Source organism: Aotus nancymaae, unplaced genomic scaffold, assembly GCF_030222135.1.
Source record: "Aotus nancymaae isolate 86718 unplaced genomic scaffold, 86718_ANA_hifiasm-v0.15.2.pri h1tg000058l, whole genome shotgun sequence".
Classification (NCBI taxonomy): domain Eukaryota; kingdom Metazoa; phylum Chordata; class Mammalia; order Primates; family Aotidae; genus Aotus; species Aotus nancymaae.
Window position 1 is genome coordinate 7,099,260 of NW_026988472.1, and position 19,916 is coordinate 7,119,175.

General features: G+C 48.0%; 1 protein-coding gene across 2 annotated transcripts in view; it reads right to left on the reverse strand.

Moving 5' to 3' along the window:
* Window positions 1–19,595, reverse strand: part of LOC135269896 (protein FAM156A/FAM156B) — a 32,204-nt gene extending 12,609 nt beyond the window's left edge. Inside the window, exons 1-4 of one of the 2 annotated variants that reach the window (XM_064364341.1) lie at window positions 19,043–19,595; window positions 17,094–17,167; window positions 16,173–16,510; window positions 13,925–14,027 (exon numbers count right to left, since the gene is read on the reverse strand). The gene's annotated coding sequence lies outside the window, so the exon portion shown is untranslated. Of the gene's footprint in view, window positions 1–13,924; window positions 14,028–16,172; window positions 16,511–17,093; window positions 17,168–19,042 lie in introns of those variants that run through there. The other variant, XM_064364342.1, reaches the window with a different exon arrangement.
* Window positions 19,596–19,916: the final 321 nt, after the last annotated feature.

The following is a 19,916-nucleotide window of genomic DNA, read 5'->3' on the forward strand; positions in this document are numbered from 1 at the left end:
AAGTACTACTCAGCATGTCCCAAAGTGAACCCACCAACTTCCACTCTCGGCACGCCTGCCCCTCCTCCTGTGCTGCCTAAGTGACAGACACCACCTTCTACCCAGCAGCTTGCGCCAGAGATCTTGAAAGCCATCCTTGATTGCTACCTCTCTTTCACCACCCCCACAGTGATGGAGCCTGGCCAGTTTGACCTCCCACGTCTTTCTCCTTTTACTTTTTTTTTTTTTTAAGAGACGGGGTTTCTCCATGTTGGTCAGGCTGGTCTCGAACCCCTGACCTCGTGGTCCACCCGCCTCAGCCTCCCAAAGTGCTGGGATTACAGGCCTGAGCCACCACGCCCGGCTCGACCTCCCACGTCTTTCTAAGTGAGATCTTGACACACACTGTTCTCTATCACCACAGGAAGTTCCCCAGTCCAGTCACCCTCATCTCCCTCCTTGATGACCACCAACAATTCATAGCCCATCCTCTTGCTGCCAGTCTTGACCCCTTCCACACATTCTCTGTCTCAGTGCGTGAGGCACCTTTCTTAACTGCTGATCTGGTCATGTCAAACCTTTTCAAATTCTACTAGGGCTGTCTGCTGCTCTTAGGATAAAGTCCAGCCCGCAGGATTAGGGACATCAGGCCTTGGCTATCCCCAAATGCATCCTCTGTAGCAGATGCCTCCTCCTGCTGCACCCACCCTCAGTATTCCACATTCTAGACCTCTCTGTGTTCATCAGTTGGCCAACACTTGTACTCTCTCTCTAGTGTGCATGCTCACTCTCTCGCTCTCCTTCTCATGTCCACCACCTCATACCCCACCTTCCCTCTGTCTGGCCGGTACTTGCTCCATCCCCCTCTGCCTGATTCCTCCTTACCTTCAGCTCTCAAGTGAAGGAGAGCAAATTCTACTTTACCTAGGGAGGACATGGATCAAAAGGCACACTTAGTGGGTTTGTTATTTTTACTCAATAGCATATAATGGGGATTCATGAAAATTCCCCCAGTGGGCCAACCAATTGGAAAGTCATGTGAGAGTAGGGTTTTTGGGTAAGTTTCCTTGCAAAGAATTGGCTGCAGGAAGGTAACTGAGGAAGGTGACAGATTCATTTGCCTGACTATAGCAATTATTTCACTGTGTATGTGTGTATAACATCACGTTTTTTTTTTTCTTTTTTAGACAGAGTATTGTTGTGTACCAGGCACCAGGCTGGAGTGCAGTGGTGCAATCTCGGCTCACTGCAACCTCTGCCTCCCGAGTTCAAGCAATTCTCCTGCCTCAGCCTCCCAAGTAGCCAAGTAGCTGGGACTACGACTACAGGCGTGCGCTACCACGCCCAGCTAATTTTTGTATTTTTTTAATAGAGAAGGGTTTTCACCATGTTGGCCAGGATGGTCTCAATCTCTTGACCTTGTGATCCGCCCGCCTTGGCCTCCCAAAGTGCTGGCATTACAGGTGTGAGCCACTGCACCTGGCCAACATCATGTTTTATATCTTAAATATATACAATAAAAACATAAATAATAATAAAGATACACACATTGATTTCTCCTTTATTCCTACAGACTCATTGTTGTGTGTGAACATGGAGTTTGGAATTGTGGCCCCAGGCCCCATGAAGTGATGTGGGCTGAGGACCTGCCTCACATCTGGTCCTTTCTCCCACAGAGTGGACTGTGAGGCTTAGCTTCGTTCACTACAGCCTGTTATGTCAGCTCCTAGCATGGCACACCTGAGTATGAAAGGAAGTGTCTGCTTTGGACATGTGGACAATAAAAAAGAAAAGATGGAAATGGCCCTGGTCCTGCCACTGGCAGCCCAAGCCTGAACCCTGGCTGGAGGGTACACTGGACTCACACTGTCCTGGCATGCTGGCACCCACGCTGATGTGCCCCTAACATGGCACGGTGGGAATGGCTCTTCCTGGAGCCTGGCTGTTGAGGACCTACTGTGTGCCATGCATGTACAGTGTTGATTTCCCAAAGACCCAGAGAGGTAATTATCAAACCCCCATCAACAGATAAGGAACCAAGGTGAAAGAGGTCAGGGCACCGAAGCAGAAAAGGCTGGATTTGGGACTCACATGTGGTTCTCTCAGACTCCAAAGCCAGGCCTCTTTAAACTCATGACAACATACTTTGTTTATGTTCCCCTTGCTGAGATGCAGATATTATTCCGTGATGGGATAGTCAGTCTGGTCCTGACACCACATCCACCTGTGTGAGATCCAGGCCCCTGGCAGGGCAAAGCCACCCTGCAAGGTTCTAACACAGTCCACCGAAGCTGCCCCTGAGAGGGGAGACCCCCCCTTCACCTCCTTTAATTTTACCTCTTTCCCCCCACCTTCAGATGGGAAGGAGGGTGAAGAAGGAAAAAAAAAATGAAATACCAAAGAGCTGGGAAAATGACTCCTTCTTTAGTTCTCAGCGTCTCTGCTATCTGTTAACCTGGAAAGAGCTGCAAATGAATGCTATCTCTGCCCGCTGGAGCCTGGCACTGGTTCACGCCCCAACATCTCTACAGACCAGGTTCCCTCCTGGAAACACCTCTGCCAACAAACAGCTTGTTGCTTTTGTCTTGTCTCTGTAAGCCCCCTCCCTTGCTGGTCCCAACTTGCGCTGTATATAAATTAGCAAATCAATAAAGCCACAAACATTATAAGGTCGGATGTCCAGCAAATGAACAATGGCATAGTTCTGCCTCAGTTCCCCCTTTAGCGTTGTAAGCCTATAAAAGGGGAGAGAAGCTGCAGCTCGGGGAGCTTCTTGGATAAGGTAGCACCCCGCAGCTCCTGGCCAAATAAAAAGCCACTTCCTTCCTCAGTTCAGTGTTCAAAAGGTTTGTTCCCCACTGCTCCTGCTACAGCCCGGAATCCCTTGCCTCACAGCTAACAGTCAAGTTTGGCTTCTGGGGCTCCACAGGAGGCACTTTGCCCTATCACAGACACTTGCAATCTACCCCTGCCCTAAATTACGTCTCTATCCACACTTTAACAGATAAGAAGAATCTAGAGGCAAACAGAGCAGAGGCAGCATTGTTAGTGGCTGCAACACAGCTGTGGAGTTGATCAGACTCCAAATGTAGTGTGGAAATCAACAGACTTAGGATGGGAATCTGGCTCCTCCTGTTCTTCGGCTCTCTGGGCTGTAAGCTGTGTGGAATCAAAGTGCCTGCTGCCCACACCTCCTCTCTTCTGAAGAGTCTATCGACCCAGCCGTTGCACACGCACACCCTTCAGGTGAGGGTAGGGTGCTCTCTTGTGTGCTTCTAGGGGACTGTGGTTTGAATTCTGCCATGGCTCTCCAGTGTGGGGGTCATCTGCTGGCAAGGATACAGCCGAAAGCGTTGCCCTGTTCCTAGAGTGTCCAGTCAGTGCTCAGAACAAGTTAATTTGGTTAATAAAGGAGTTTCACCCAGCGTACTTGGTCAGTAATGGCTACGATTGTAGCAGCTCTGTGTGCATTAGAAATGCTCCAGGAGAACCGGGTGAACATAGGACATCTGTGCAATGAGATTCTCTTCCCTTGGAGTCTGGGAGGAGGGCTGTAACTCTCATCCCTAATTCCAGAACTCCTAATAAAAGAGGCTACAGCTTTATTTATTTGAGACAGAGACTCGCTCTGTTACCCAGGGTGGAGTGCAGTGGCACAATCTCAGCTCATTATAACCTCTGCCTCCTGGGTTCAAGCTATTCTCTTGCCTCAGCCACCCAAGTAGCTGGGATTACAGGCACACGCCACTGCACCCAGCTAATTTTTTTGTATTTTTAGTAGAGACGACATTTCACCATGTTGGCCAGACTGTTCTTGAAGTCCTGACCTCAAGTGACCTGCCTGCCTCACCCTCCCAAAGTGCTGGGGTTACAGGTGTGAGCCACCACACCCAGCCAGAATTTTAAAATATGTTTCGGCCAGTATGTTACTCGACCAGGCTCAGTTCTAGCCTCCCAGTGGGACTACAGTGATGGGTTCACCAAAGTGTCCGAGTACCCCATGGCAAGTGCATGTGGGCCTCCCCTAGGGTCTTTTGGGAAGAAGGACTGTTGACTGGGTTCCAGCCTCCTAATCAAGTATGTGGTTCTGTGGCCACAACACAGATGTCCATGGCGACAAGGACATGAACACCTGGATGAGCATGTCTGTCAAGTCCGGGTGGGCTGCGTCAGCTGCCCTTGCCTGTCCTAGCTTGTTGCCCAAGCCCTCCTGGTTTTGACTGCTCCTGCCTAGGTCCCACCTTTGCCTGAACTCTGCAGGCTGCACAGATGTGCTTTCGGCATCTGTGGCCCTTCATTGTCCCTTTCCGTCTCACTGGCAGAGCAGAAGCATACCTGGCCCAAGAGGGTCCTGTCCCTGTCACTGTGGCACCTCCTGCCTTCTGTGCAGCTTCCTGCTGGTGTGCTGGTGTCCTTGTGGTATGTGCACTGTCGGGATGACTCAGCCTCTGACCTTTTTCCCAACTGGTTCCTCTGTCTGGAAGGCCTTCACCACAGATATATGCCTGACTCCTCCCCCTTCACATCTTTGTGACAATGTCACCTTCTCAACCCAGGCTACCCTGGTCACTCTGTGTCATAAGTAACCTCCCCCTATTCCCAGTCCCTGTACCACCATCTGGATATTTTTTCTTTTTAACACAGCCCCCATCACCTCTGTAAACAAAAAATAAAATTCTAAGCCCCACCCACCAACCATCTGAATGGACCCTTCCTCTTAGTCAAGGCCATTTCAAAGTTAACCTGAAAAACTAGTTCAGGCCATAATGGGAAGGGTGGGTCAGACATGCATCATTAAACCCTTCTCCCTATGGAATTCAGGTACAACTGACCAGCATTTATGTTAAGTCACAGATCTTAAAACTGTAGCAATAAGACACCAAGTTCCAGCCTGACTAGTATAGCATCACATGACAAATAGGCCCCGAAAGAAGTATTTCACCCAACAATATAGTTCTTTGACACATTTTGAAATAGCCCTACAGAGCCATCTCTTGTGAGGAAGTCTAAATTCTGTAGAGAATCCCTTTTGTTTTCCAGCTCTTTTTCCGGATCTACGAGAGAATTAGCTAAGAGTCCAGCATCTTTTGAAATCTGATAAGAAACATTTACAGTCTATTGTCTCTGAAGCCTGCTACCTTGGGGCTTCACTGGCATAATAAGAACCTTGGTCTCCACAACCCCTTATCTTCACCCAGACACTCCCTCCTATGGATTGGAGGTCTTTAGATAAACTCAAACAACTGCCAATCTGAAAATCTGTGAATCCACCTGTGTCCTGTAAGATGCCACCCCCTGCCCCCAACTTGCAGTTGTCTCACCTTTTCAGACTGAACCAACGTACAACGTACATGCATGGATTGATGTCTTATGTCTCCCTCAAGTGTATAAACCGAAACTGTACCCTGACGACCTTGGAGCTGTTTCATCAGGGCCTCCTCAGGTTGTATCAGGGGCACATCCTTAACCTTGGCAAAATAAACGTCTAAACTGATTGAGACCTTTCTCGGGTATGTTTTGGTTCATAATTTCTAACATTTCCTAGATTCCCTTGTGGAGGGTTTGCTGTCTGCCACCTACCACATCCCCTTGGGAAACCTCAGATTCAGGGCAGAGATTTCTGTTGATCTGGTTCCCTGATGTATCCCCACACCTCAAGCAGTGCCTGGCACATAGAAGACCTTCATACATATTTGTTGCCTGAAGGAACACATCTGCCTCCCCCACTAGACTGTGAGACCATTCAGGGTCTCGTTCTCCCCCGTGTGACTGAGCCCTCTATGCATCCTTGCATCATAGTGCAAAGAGCCTCACAAAATAACAGAATTAATCCGTGCATGTCTTAGAGACGGAGGGGACATTCTGGGGGGAGTTTCTACTTTCTTCAGCCCAACACATGTATCTCTTGAATGATTTGTGCACATTACTCCTACATCCCAGCTGAGACAGTCTCAGGCTTACACCTTTCCCTTGGCCACAGATGGCATCTACCTGTTTCTCCTCTCTTCCCTAGGCCTGAATCCTGCATTCAGAAGCTCTGTGTGTTTGCGAGGAAGAGGCCGCTCTGTAGATCCTTATCATGTAAAAGTGAAGTTAGGGTTTGGGAAGATGATCCAAACAGCTAGAGTCTCCTGCCATCCCACCAGGGCACAGGGGATCCCAGGTCTGAGGCGTGTGTTCTGGAGAGCTGCAACAGGGACGTTGCGTCCAGGTTGTTTTCTGGGTGTCAATGAGGTCTAGCAGGAGACAGACCACATGACCCAGGATCACATGGGAGGTCCTGTTCATCCCTGAGCGAGGGGGGTCCCTGCTCTGTGTCTTTTGTCAAAGACACAGAAGAAACTCTTCCCCCACTGAGATCACCACAACTGGTGCTAAGGGGAACCTGTGACTCTCAAAACAGTTGCTTGACTCCAACCCCAGGGGTGGCTATGAAGGAAGCTGGCCGTGTAAACTCAGGGGTCTAGATAAGTAAGCCGGGCTGTGGGGGCCTAGAGTGGACAAGTCTGGGAAAGCCAACTTGAGAAAAGCTCTCACTGACTGCACGGGGTGAGACCCAAACATCAGGAAAAGGTCACAAACACCTCGTGTCTGAAATCTGCTGTGTGACAATGTCTTACATGCTGGAGATGATCTCCCAAAGAGGACAAACATTCCAATCCCTGGAACACGGGACCAAAGACAGATGAGGCCTCCCTCTAGGAGAACATCTCCCACCATCTCTGAAATGTCCTACCCTGGACACAGACTCTCAAATACCTCAGGGACCCCACAGGGCGGCTCACAAAGCCCAAGATACCCAAACAGCATAGAAAACCCAGATAAAAACCCAGGAATGAGCAGCTCAGACACCTCAACCCTGGACACACAACATACTGAGGCCTGTTGAGGGGTGGAGGGCTAGGGAAGGGATAGCATTATGGCAAATACCTAATGTAGAACACCGAAGAGGTCACAGAACTCAGAGTCCTCTGAGAGCTCTGTGAAGGACACAGACACTAAACCTGCTTGGAGATGATAGATTCTAAATCCAGACCCTGGTGCATGTGAGCATCTTTATAACCTGTTATGTAGAAACTCAATTACCTCACAGGCCTCACACCACAGACCCAGGAGCCCACAAAACCATAGTGCTCCCACCCTGAGATGCAGACACAGAAACAGTTGAGGGGACCGGGACAGGGAACACAGAGGCCCTGGGCACAATGTGACCTGCAAGAAACACCTGGGAGACCTCCAACTGTGGGACACACAGCACAGAGTTTACAACCTGAGATACAGCAACTACTCAACATGTCAGCAGCCTCAACTGTTCGGGTGTGGACTCATAACCAGAGAGGACACACTCAGGACGCAGGACCCAAAATGGATCAGACATCTTTTGTGAGTTTGGAATAATCTCAGTGCTCTCAAAACCTAGGATATGGAGCCCAGGGGGCGCTACTGTGTCCCATCCTTGACACAGACCCTCGGGAGAGCTCAAACCCTACTTCCTGAAATACAGAACTGCTCCCACGTCTTGCATTCTACACACAACATCTAAAGCAGATCAGACACCTCACATGCTGGGAGAAAACCCTAACAAGCCCAGAGGACTGTCACCCTGGACACAAGCCCTCCACAGCTCAGAGAACTGCCGACCTGGGACACTGCCCTCCAAATTGGTCAGAGACCTCAGAATCTGGACACAGAGCCTGAAAGAGCTCAGCAGAATGACATCTTGCAATGGAGACACCTAAAAAGTCACTTGGTACAGGACACGTGTCAGATGCAGTCACAGCAAGAGATCACCCACCCTCTTGAGGCAGACACAGAGACAGAGGGAAACAGAAACAGAGTCAAAGGTAGTAATGGGGTGGGGAAAGGAATGAGGATTAGGGAGAGCATTTCTGGGCAGCTTCTGTCCTTACAGAGTTGGTCTTGATCTCAGGAACCGGGCCCAGGCAGCCGAGTAACCTGTTGTTTTCCAGGTGAAGGGAGACCCCAGGTTCTGCCCTCAGAGGCTGTTTCTGGGACTAGACCACACCCAGGAGGGCCGGAGCTGGCCTGCACAACCAGTGGAGCCCTTTCCCCATCAAAACGGGGGTCCATTCTAGGTTTGGAGGGTTCATGCCATCATGGAGTGGAACCCTGTGCCCCTAAGGCCTCAGCTGCCCTTCTGCTGAGGGGCCACTGTCCCAGTGTCGGGAAGGGGTGCCTGTGCCCCGATGGAATAAGAGCATGGGTCTGTGCTGCTTATGACAGTGCTGGAAGCCTCCCCCAGCCCTGGGATTGCTTGTCCACATCCTCTTCATCTGCCCTGAACAACTCTGCTTTAGCCTCCTGGGCAAGTGCACTCAGGAGGCACAGCGGACACCTGGTTTCCCTGTGCCCTGTGTGGCCTTGAACAGAGGGACACCTGCAGATCCTTTGCAAGGGAGTGAAGCAGAGGCAGCTGAAGTGGATGGAGGCTGAAGCAGCTGGCCGTGCTGTGCTGAGGCTCTGTGGCACAGACCAAGAGCTGACACTCGGGGGCGCTGCTGTCTCCCCACCAACTTCCTCTCTATGTCGCGAGGGCCCCATCCCCCTCCTCTCAATGCCTGATTCTGCTTTATAGGAGACGGGACATGAGGGCATCCATGCTGGCTGCAGGGCTTTGTGCAAAGGGAAGAATAGACACCTCCCTGCCCCATCTCCTCTACACGAGCCCTAAGGCAGAGCTATTTGCTCATGAGTGAAAACAGGCTGTGGAATTCGGGTACTGAGGTTCAAGTGGGCCTGGCCAGTGGGCCTGAGGCTCCTGGGGACACACTCAGTGGCCATCTCTGATTCCCTGGTGGACGTGCACTGCTGCAGGACCACAGGAGCCCAGTGTCTCATCTCCAGCACTTCCTCCAGTGCTCTGAACACAGTCCTGGCTTAATCAATGCCTGGTGGATGCTCTCTGACTGAAGAACCCAGTTCCTTAGCTATGCTTACCCAAACAGCTGTCCCTGCTTAATGCCTAAAATCCCATATTCAAGCTGGGCACGATGGCTCAGTCCTGTAATCCCAGCTCTTTGGAGGCTGAAGTGGGAGGATCAGTTGAGGCCAGGAGTTTGAGACTACTATGGGCAACACAGCAAGACTCTCTCTCTGTAAAAAAATTCAAAATTAGCTGGGAGCACCTGGAGTCCCTGGTACTCAGGAGGCTGAGGTGGGAGGAAGGTTTGGGCCCAGGAGGTTGAGGCTGCAGTGAGCCTTGATCGCACCACTGCACTCCAGCCTGGGTGACAGAGCAAGACCCTGTCTCAAAAAAAATTTTTTTAAATTAAATCCCATATTTACTTATTTACAAAAGATTGAAAAGATTTGCAAACTATTCATTAGACAGGGTATTAATATCCACAATATACAAAGAAGTCGAACATCTCAACAGCAAAAAATACCATCCAAGTTCAAATAGGGAAACGATCTGAATAGACATTTCTCAAAGGAAATCATACAAATGGCCAAGAAATGTATATAAAAAAGCTCAACGTCACTCGTCATCAGGGAAACGCAAATCAAAACCACAGTGAGAGCTGGCTGAGATGGAGCAGGCCTGTAGTCCCAGCTACTTAGGAAGCCAAGGGAGGAGGAATGCTTGAGCTCAGGACTTCAAGACCAGCCTGGGCAACATAGTGAGGTCCTGTCTCCAAAAAAGAAAAGAAATAATAGTAAAACCACAATGAATTATCATCTCACCAAGTTCGAATGCCCATTGTCAAAAAGACAAAAAATAACAAATGCTGGCAAGGATGCAGAGAAAAGGGAACCGTCATAACTTATTGGTGAGAATTCAAACTAGTAGAAACACCAGGGAGAACAGAAGGGCGGTTCCTCCAAAAACTACAATAGAACCAACCACCATATGATCCAACAATCCCACTACTGGGCATTTATTCAAAAGGAAGGATATCAGCCATGTCAGAGAGACATCTGCACTCCCACACTGATTACAGCACTATGCACAATAGCCACGCTATGGAATCAGCCTAGATGAATGGATGAAAAAAATGTGGTACATGTACACATTGGAATACTTTTCAGCCCTAAAAAAGAACAAAATTCTGTCATTCTCGGCAATCCTGGGTGGAAGTGGAGGGCTTTATGTTAAGTGAAATAAGCCAGGAACAGAAACTTAAACACCACATATTGTCACTCATATTTGGAAGGTAAAAAATACTGTTCTCATAGAAATATGTTTATTGCAGCACTGTCCACAATAGCAAAGAGTTGGAACAAACCCAAATGCCCATCAATGATAGACTTCATAAAGAAAATGTGGCACATATATACCATGGAATACTGTGCAGCCATAAGAAAGAATGAGTTCATGTCTTTTGCAGGGACATGGATGAAGCTGGAAACTATCACTATCAGCAAACTAACACAGGAACAGAAAACTAAACACCACATGTTCTCATTCATAAGTGAGAGTTGAACGATGAGAACGCATGGACACACAGAGGGGAATGTCACATACTGAGGCCTGTTGAGGGGTTGGGGTATAGGGGAGGGATAGCATTATAGCAAATACCTAATGTAGATGATGGGTTGATGAGTGCAGCAAACTACCATGGCATGTATATACCTATGTAACAAACGTGTACGTTCTGCACATGTATCCTAGAAATTAAAGTGTGTATATATATATATATGGCAAAACAGAGGATACTAGAAGCTGGAAAGAGTAAGGGGTAGTGGGGATAGGGAGAGATTTGTTGAAGGAATCAAAATTGCAGCTTGATAGGAGAAGTAAGTTAGAGCATTCCATAGCATTGTAGGATGACTATAATTAACAATAATATATAGGCTGGGTTTGGTGGCTCACACCTGTAATCTCAGCACTTTGGGAGACTGAGGTGGGTGGATCACCTGAGGTCAGGAGTTTGAGACCAGCCTGGCCAACATGGCAAAATCTTGTGTCTACTAAAAATACAAAAATTAGCCAGGCATGGTGGTGGTCGCCTGTAATCCCAGCTACTCAGGAGTCTGAGGGAGGAGAATCATTCGAGCCTGGGAAGCAGAGGTTGCAGTGAGCTGTGATTGTGCCACTGCACTCCAACCTGAGTGACAGAGCAAGACTCTGTCTTGAAAAAATAAATAATTAATATATTATATAGTTTGAAATAGCTAGGAGAACATTGAATATTCCTAGCACAAAGAAATGATGAATGTTTGAGGCAATCCATATGCTAATTACTCTGCTTTGATCACTATACATTGTATGTATGAAAATATCACTACTTGCTCCATATATATGTACAATTCTTATGCCCATTCATAAAATAAAAATAAAGAAGAAAACAATTGATTTTTGCGTACTGGTGTCTTGTACCCTGAACCTGAAGTATTGTGTTATATTCAAAATAACTACAGCAACAACACAAACAAAGGAGCCGGAAGAGAGGAAAGGTCTAAGGAGACTTCATAAAGATCTCCATCTCGATAGCACAGCAGCCTCCTCTTACGGACATACGGGTGTTTTGGTTTGTTTCGACATGTACTGAATGTGGCATTTCTCAGGATGCCTGCGGTCTTCAGCTAACCTTCCATCTGCACTACTCTGCCTCCCTCACTGCCCTCTCTACCCTACCAGAAACCTTTCTTCTGCCTTAAATGCTGCTACTGAGGGTCTCTGACTGGTTTTCCTCCTGATAAGGATATCAAAACACCTTTTACCCCTAATCCTCAATATACCTCAAAGAATGAGTCTTCAGAACATCTATTTTAAAAATTATTGGCCGGGAAAAGTGGCTCACACCTGTAATCTCAGCACTTTGGGAGGCCCAGTTGGGCGGATCACAAGGTCAGGAGTTTGAGACCAGCCTGACCAACATGGTGAAACCCTGTCTCTACTAAAAATACAAATATTAGCCAGATGGGGGTGCGCACAGCTGCAATCCCAGCTACTTAAGAGGCTGAGGCAGGAGAATTGCTTAAACCCAAAAAGCGGAGGTTACAGTGAGCTGAGATCGTACCACTGTACTCAAGCCTGCGCAACAGATCGCGTCACCAAAAAAAAAAATTATTATAGAAACAGTGGCTAAGTAATAATAATGAAGAAAATGCAAGTAAAATCGTGAAAGGAATGTTATTTCAAAATGATCGAGAGTTTCCCGCTGAGACAACAACACTTCATATTTGGTGCATTCCCTTCCAGGCTTTTTTCTATGCATTTTTTTAAAAAATTATGTGACTGGAGAATAAGTAGGGTGTTTATAATACTGCATCTGTTGTTTTGTTTAATATTATACCAAAGCTCTCCCCATAATGACAGTGACAGGGATGTTGCTGCTAACATCCATGGTAGCAAACACATACAGAAAGCTTGATATGCACCAGAGGCCATCTTTGTGCTTTCCTGGTAATGACGCGCCACCCCATATTATCAAACGCACTCAAGAGGCCTCATGTTCAATCCACACGCAGATAATGTCATCTCATGAATGCTGCTGGACGCTTTCACCTGTCTTCTGACCTGGACGACCATTCCACACTGCAGTGCATTCTAGAGTGTCAGGGTCGGACTGCGCATGTCTATATGCCCCTCTCCAGCCTGGGTACTAATTTGACTCTGCCCTTGCTGGTGAAGTGACTTTGGGCAATTTCTTTAGTCTCTTAACCTATGTCTCACAGTTCCTTTTCTGTCATAATTTAAAAATATAGTCATGTATATATAGCTTAATATGTATATACATACGTCAATGAAGAGAGAGAGAGAGAGAGAGAGAGAGGGCGGAGTGCACTAAAAACATCTGGCCTACAGCAAGTATCCAGAAGTGTGAGCTTTTATTCTCACATCTCTGAACTTCTGCTTTCTGCTCTTCCCCGTTATTCCTTGCCCCTGTCTGCCCCAGACCCCTCTCCCTGCTCCCACACACCTTCACCTTCCTTCCACACTCCACTCTCTTTCCCTGTTGCCCATTTCCTCTCACTCTGGATCTCAATAAATTGATACCATCTTCTCATGATGTAGCTCAGAAAATATTAGTACCATCAGTCTTTCATTAGATCAAAAATGAATTCACTTTTTTGAGACAGGGTCTCACTCCCACTGCCCAGGTTAGAGTCTAGTGGTGCATTCATTTCTCACTGCAGCCTTGACTTCCTGGGCTCAAGTAATCCTCCCACCTCAGACTCCTGAGTAGCTGGGAATACAGGCATGAGCCACCATGCCCAGCTTACTTTTTTATTCTTGCAGAGACAAGGTATCACCATGTTGCCCAGGCTGGTCTCAAACCCCTGGGTTCAGGCAATCCTGCTTTGGCCACCCAAGATTCTGGGATTACAGGCGTGAGCCATCATGCCTAGCCAACAACGAATATTAATGGTAGAAGTAATCAACACAAGATACAACAGACGAGGTGAATAGTATACAAAAAATAAAATGCCACTAATGAAAATTAACTGCTAACAGCTTTGTATCTCCATCGGATTCACATCTTCACAATTTGATGGAGGAGAGTTGGACTTAATAGAACTAATAGCAATAGAACAATCTATACGATAATAATTTTTGGCCTTTAAACTTCACTCTTTAAAATGTTTCTAAAAATTTATATGCATTTGTGCTATGATTATCCAATGCCCACTTACTTGTCCAAGCATTATACAAGTCACAGGGAGAGGTCACTAGAGTTCTAATTTCCTAGAGGAATTTCTATTCAAATTTTCCATACAAGCTCATGAGGATGAAACCCCACCACTCCATTTAGGCTCCACAGTATCCCGTAGGGAGAGCTGAATATTCATTACGCTAATAAAATATGCCTTCCCCCCGCCCCACAGACTCAGACCTTGAGTCCCTGAAGAGCTGAAGAGACAATCTACACATCATCCAAGGGGTCAAAGGTAGACTTGACATTTGTCTCTCCAGAACATGCTCCAGGGAAACGAGGGATCGGCAACAAAAACAGCTTAGAATTGACTGGAAACTTACCATATGCCAGGGACTGTCCAGACAACTGTACATGTCTTCACACAGTCAGTGCTCTAAACTGCCCCAAGAAGTAGATGACGTTACTGGTAGTATTTCCATGGTACTAATGGAGAAAGAAGGCACAGAGATGTTAAGGAACTTTCTCAGCATCACCCAGCAGTGAGTGGTGGAGCCAAGGGCCACGGGCATCATGAAAACTCTACTGTGCTGCATATTTGTGCAATCAAGGCTAAGATCTAAAGACTACTGCAAAATATTTAGAATTTTACAGCATGGGACTTCACAGGCAATAGACATTTGATTTCTTCACAAATCTTTAAGAGATGGAGACTTGAAAGGATTGGTCTGGGTATCGTTCGGAGACAGTGTCCTAAGAGCGTCATTAGAATAACAGGCAGCATGTCAGTGTCGGTCTCCTCACCTGAAGGTCTTGGGTTTGTACATCAGAGAACACACGAAACCTGTCCCTGCTATACCTTCACAAAGGAGAAAGAAGCTGTGTAACTGGGAAAGGAGACTATTCCCCTGCTCTAGTATTGCTCAGACATGTTTCCATGAAAGTTAGAACTTAGGATCTTAAAAGTGCAGATTCCAAGGCCGGGCACGGTGGCTCAAGCCTGTAATCCCAGCACTTCCGGAGGCCGAGGCGGGCAGATCTTCTGTAGTCGGGAGTTCGAGACCAGCCTGACCAACATCGAGAAACCCCATCACTTCCAAAAATACAAAATTAGCTGGGCGTGGTGGCATGTGCCTGTATTCCCAGCTACCTGGGAAGCTGAGGCAAGAGAATTGCTTGAACCCGGGAGGCAGAGGTTGCAGTGAGCTGAGATCATGCCAATGCACTCCATCCTGGGCACAGAGCAAAACTCTGTCTCCAAAAAAAAAAAAGTGCAGACTCCAGGAATCACACCCAGTGAATCTCATGTAGTGTGGCCACAACGGTGTCCTAGGATCTGGATATTTGCTGCTCAGCCTAAGGAACTTTCAGAAAGCTTCTTAAATCCCTTTGGTAGCAAGGCTATCTTTCTCTTCCCAGGACACACATGAGGTTGAGAAGAGTGACCTTAGAGCATACAGGAACACAGGACATGATGAACTCAGTGTGAGACTCACCATAAAGGTAGGGCAGAGGGACCTTTGAGAAGGCCTCACAACTCTGTCTGGCCTTTCTCCTTGAAGGCCTCTGTTTATCTCGAATCTCTTCTCTTCATGGGCAGAGAATGAAGGGGTGCCAGGAAGTGACCTTTTAGATCCCAAAATGGCATGGAGTCCTCTCAGGGACCATTGAACACACAGGACGGGAGGAGACGCAAGCTACTGTCCCCCTCCCACCAGCCTTGGTTTCTTTCTTGCACTGTCATTTCCTTGCATGGGAGCCTAGAGCAATGACAGGACTTAGGGCCAATGTCTTCCCTTCACTAACAGACACCTGCCCCTCACCTGAGGAGTTCGACTCCCTTCTCCTCCCTTCAGCTGTCCTTCTCCTTCTCCCACAGCAGACAGCTGTCCCTGGCAGTCTGACAACCTAACCTGGCCCCTTCCTCCCGTGTCCCAGCCTGGAGAGGGCTGTGCTCGCCAAGGAGGACATCAGTCCCAGGATCCCAGAGCCATGACCACCACAGAACCATCCTGAGCATCAGTGTCCTATGGCAGTGGCTGCCCTTTGACATGAAGCTTCACCACCCACCACGGCTGGCCTTGAAACATTTTCTTATCACAGAAAGTTAACACAGAGGAACAAGGTTCCCACAACCCCTCCTGGGGAACATTGTGTCCTTCCCCATGTTACCGCGCTGTTTCCTCTGTACAGACTGCAACATTCCTATCCTTTTGACGTCATTAAGAAGTTCTAGGATACTTCTTTTAAATCCTAAACTTGTGGTTTATAGTCAGAATATCATCACCCACTTTGGGGCATTTTGGAAATTTCCAAGGGCAGCTTTGGATGTTCAAATAACTAGAAGCGGCTCCTGGCATTTGTGGGGTGAAGGTTACAGGGAGGAAAACATCTTTTTCCAGAGTCTTAAGTAAACTGGATTTTTTTCCATACACATCACTTCCCTGTGAACTGAGGGAGGACTGTGTGTTGCTTCACCTGGAAATTTAGAAAGATTTATTGATTGCTTTAGAAATCACATCACTTGCAGGGCATTCCATTCTTGGATTCCACTCTGACACAACATACCAGTATCAGTTTGCTTTGTAGCTCTGCATGCCTAGGGGAAACAGTAAGGGGAGTCCAACTTACCTACCGAAGGGGTCATTTCCAGGATAAGCTGTTTGTTGTTGGGGAAATCAAGCGGGAGATGCTGGTAGTGTGATCTCTCATGAGTTGGTGAACACACTGGCTATGCCCGTTGCTGTTACTGCACTGAAGTTCTCTTTGCAGGTGTATCTCCCTCACCAGGCTCCGTGATCTCTCCTGGAAGGTTGGAAACACACCCAGTAGATCCCTGTGTCCTCAAGATGGGATAGGTGACCTCACAGGCAGAAGGAGGGCAGGGAACACTTGTGGAATTGTAGTGATCTCTACATGGTTGGATGACCAAACGCTGAGTCACAGTGATGAGCCCCATGGACGGCAGTCTGCAGAAGGTATATAAAGTGGATTTACTGTGGTTTAAAAACACAGATTTCATTTAATAATCCCAATTAACTATGGACTTTTTTCTATAAATGGCAGAATCCTACAGCAAAATGACTAAGATCTGTGCAAGGTCTCTGGGTGTTGAAAACTGTGTTCCTAGTCTCGTGCCATGCCAGGGCAAAGGAGTCTGACTCTTAGCCAGGCAATGCCACACAGATTGCGGAAAGAGTCTGTCCTACACATGGCTCACAGACATTCTTTTTGATGTCTACACAGATCATCTCTATCCTACTGGGTCTGGAGTGAAGGATATAAAATTCTTAGCAGCTTTCTAACAAAAGAACAGGTAGTAAGAAAGCCAGCAATGCCCTCTTTTAAGAGAGAAAGAAAATGAAGACAGCAGTGAAGTGTGGTGCTGGCATCAGGGGTCTCCCAGTAGGTGAGTACACAGAAAAGCAGCAGGAGTACAACTGGGAGTCCAGGGAGGGGCACCGGGGAGGGGCCAAGGCGAGTGTCCAGAGCAGCAAGAGGAAGAGAAAGGGCAAGTATCCTCTCATGAGAAAGGAGGTTACCTAGACTCACCCAAGGCAGTCAGGTTGCTGGGTTCATATGGTCAATGCTATGGGTGTCAGTTGGGTGACTGCTACACCTTTCACCTACAAAAGAAAATAACCTCACTGGCCAGGTCACATTTGTGCAGTATTTACTGAGGGACCACTTCATTCAGCGGTGCCTTCAGTGAATTGTCCAATGCAGCCCCATCCCAAGGCCAAGTCTCAGTTTGAAGAATAAAATACTGTCCAGGGAGCCGCAAATGGTGGCTGACACCTCTAATCCAGGCACTTTGGGAGGCTGAGGCGGGAGGACTGCTTGAGCCCAGGAGTTTGAGACCAGACCAAACAACAGGGTGAGACCACCATCTCAACAAAAAGTTTTAAAAATCAGCCAGGCACGATGCTGTACACCTGTGGTCCAGCTACTGGGGAGGCTGAGGTGGGACAATCACTTGAACCCAGGAGGTTGAGGCCAGTGCAGTCTGCTCTGGGTGACACAGTGACACTATCCCAAAAAACAAAACAAAAAGACAACCATGGTGGGGGGGGCAGAAGGGGGGCTTCTGACACAGAGGAAGTCAAAACCACCATAGCCCAGGTGGTAGGAACAGCTTCTCCCAGGGTGTGGTATGATATATATTATCTGCACCAGTTGCAGATGAGGTAACAGGATCAGAGAGTAACTTCTGAGTAGCACTGAAGGTCACACAGTTAGGCAGTGGTGGTGACCATTTCTCACTGAGGTCTGCTGAAATACAGAAGTCACTCCACTATTTGTGACACCAATCTCTCTTTATATTGCCACCTGTTTTAATTCGCATTCACTGACATATACATACCTGCGGCTCCACTGACCTTCATATTCTCATAAGCGGCTAAATAAGGTATACATTTTGTTTTAGCATATCAGGCCTTTCCCTTCAAGAACCTAAATTTCCTGTGCCAGGCACGATTGCCCAGCCTGGAACTGAACATTTATCTGGAATTCATCTTCCAACCACGCACTAAGGAAAGGAAATAGATTACTGCCATGTAGAGTTAACTTAGGTATTTCACGAATTCTGAACTATGATTTGAAATGTAACCAATTCCAACCAGAAACAGTAAAAACAGTGCTTCCCTATGAAAAGTATTCACAGGACGTTTTATTAAATGCCAAAGCGTTCCAGGTAAGACATACTGCCCCTTTGACAGGGAGTTGTTGAAATTCTGCTCCTAAGAATACAGAAGTCTTGGCCGGGTGCAGTGGCTCACGCCTGTAATCCCAGCACTTTGGGAGGCCGAGGTGGGTGGATCACAAGGTCAAGAGATTGAGACCATCCTGGCCAACACGGTGAAACCCCGTCTCTACTAAAAATATTAAAAAATTAGCTGGGTGTGGTTCCACGCGCCTGTGGTCCTAGCTACTTGGGAGGCTGAGGCGGAAGAATCGCTTGAACCCAGGAGGTGGAGGTTGCAGTGAGCTGAGATTGCGCCATTGCACTCCAGCCTGGTGACAGAGCAAGACTCTGTCTCAAAAAAAAAAAAAAAAAAAAAAAAAGAATACAGAAGTCCTTTCTCTCTCCGTTGCTAGTATCCTGATAAGCCCAGCCAAGCAAGGCCATTTGCTTTTCTTTTTTTGAGCAAAACACACCAATCCACTCTCACACCCACACAAAAATCCAACGTACCCAAGAGGGATATGTTAGTAGAGGGAAATGGCATTGGAGATGCAGCTGGAAATCCTACTCAGAGCACTACATTTCTGATGGCACAGAGGGCTACCGCCCATGGTGGCCTGTACTCCAGCAAGGTGGAGGGCGGAGAGGCCCTCCTTCTCTAAACATGAGACCCTACAGCTTGTGCGGCTACTGGACACAAATGACCTGGACCATTCACTGCACACGAATACAGGAATCACAGCGCCCATTAAATGCACGTCTACTCATATGTCACATCCTTAACGTCTCTCTGTCACATGACCCTATTGAAACAAACCTTGTGGGACGGTTTGTTTCAATAGAGACAACGCAGTCTTTCTTGAAATCCCTCCAGACACAGTGTCTCCTGCTGTGCGGTGGGAGAGGAGGTGGGGAAGGAGGTGATGCCAAGAACACGGTGATTTCTTTCTTTCTTTCTTTTTTTTAAAAAGATGGGGTTTCACCATTATGGCCAGGCTGGTTTTGAACTCCTGACCTCAGGTGATCCACCCACCTCGGCCTCCCAAAGTGCTAGGATTACAGGCGTGAGCCACCACGCCCGGCGAACACGGTGATTTCTAAACCTGTTGAAAAATGATTATAGCCCAAATGTAGTCCCTCCGGCTACCAATGCCCGTGGCAAGTCTCAGCATCCTCTTTCTCCGCTAAAAAAGGCCATCCCTAAGCAGGGAAAGAGAATAACGTCACCCACAGACTGCATCACCGCCATTCCCACAGCGGGGAGCTAAGGGCGACAGCGAAAACCACCCGCTTCCTCCGAAAGCCCCACTCCCGGCAGGCCCAACCCAGGGATTCGAGTCCCAAGACACACTGGCCTGTGCTACGGGACAGCCTAGATCTGAGCATCTCGCTCTGTCTCTCTGGAAGTGCCTCTCCCACCCCGCCTCGCACCCTCCTCTCAGTCTCTCCTGCGCTCTTGCTCGCCCTCCGTCTCTCTTGGGCTAGCTCACACGCGTTCTCGCTCAGGAGCGGGTTCCCGCCGTTCACGCGCCAGCGCGCCCCGCTTGGAATTGAAAGGTTAAGACCATCGAGAAGAGGCGCCCTCCGGCTGGCTAGAGGGGCAGTAGCGCGGAAGGAAGCGATGGCGGGGTTGAGTCGACGTCGGCGGGGTTGGGTTGACGTCACAGGGATGCGACACTGGCGAAAAACTG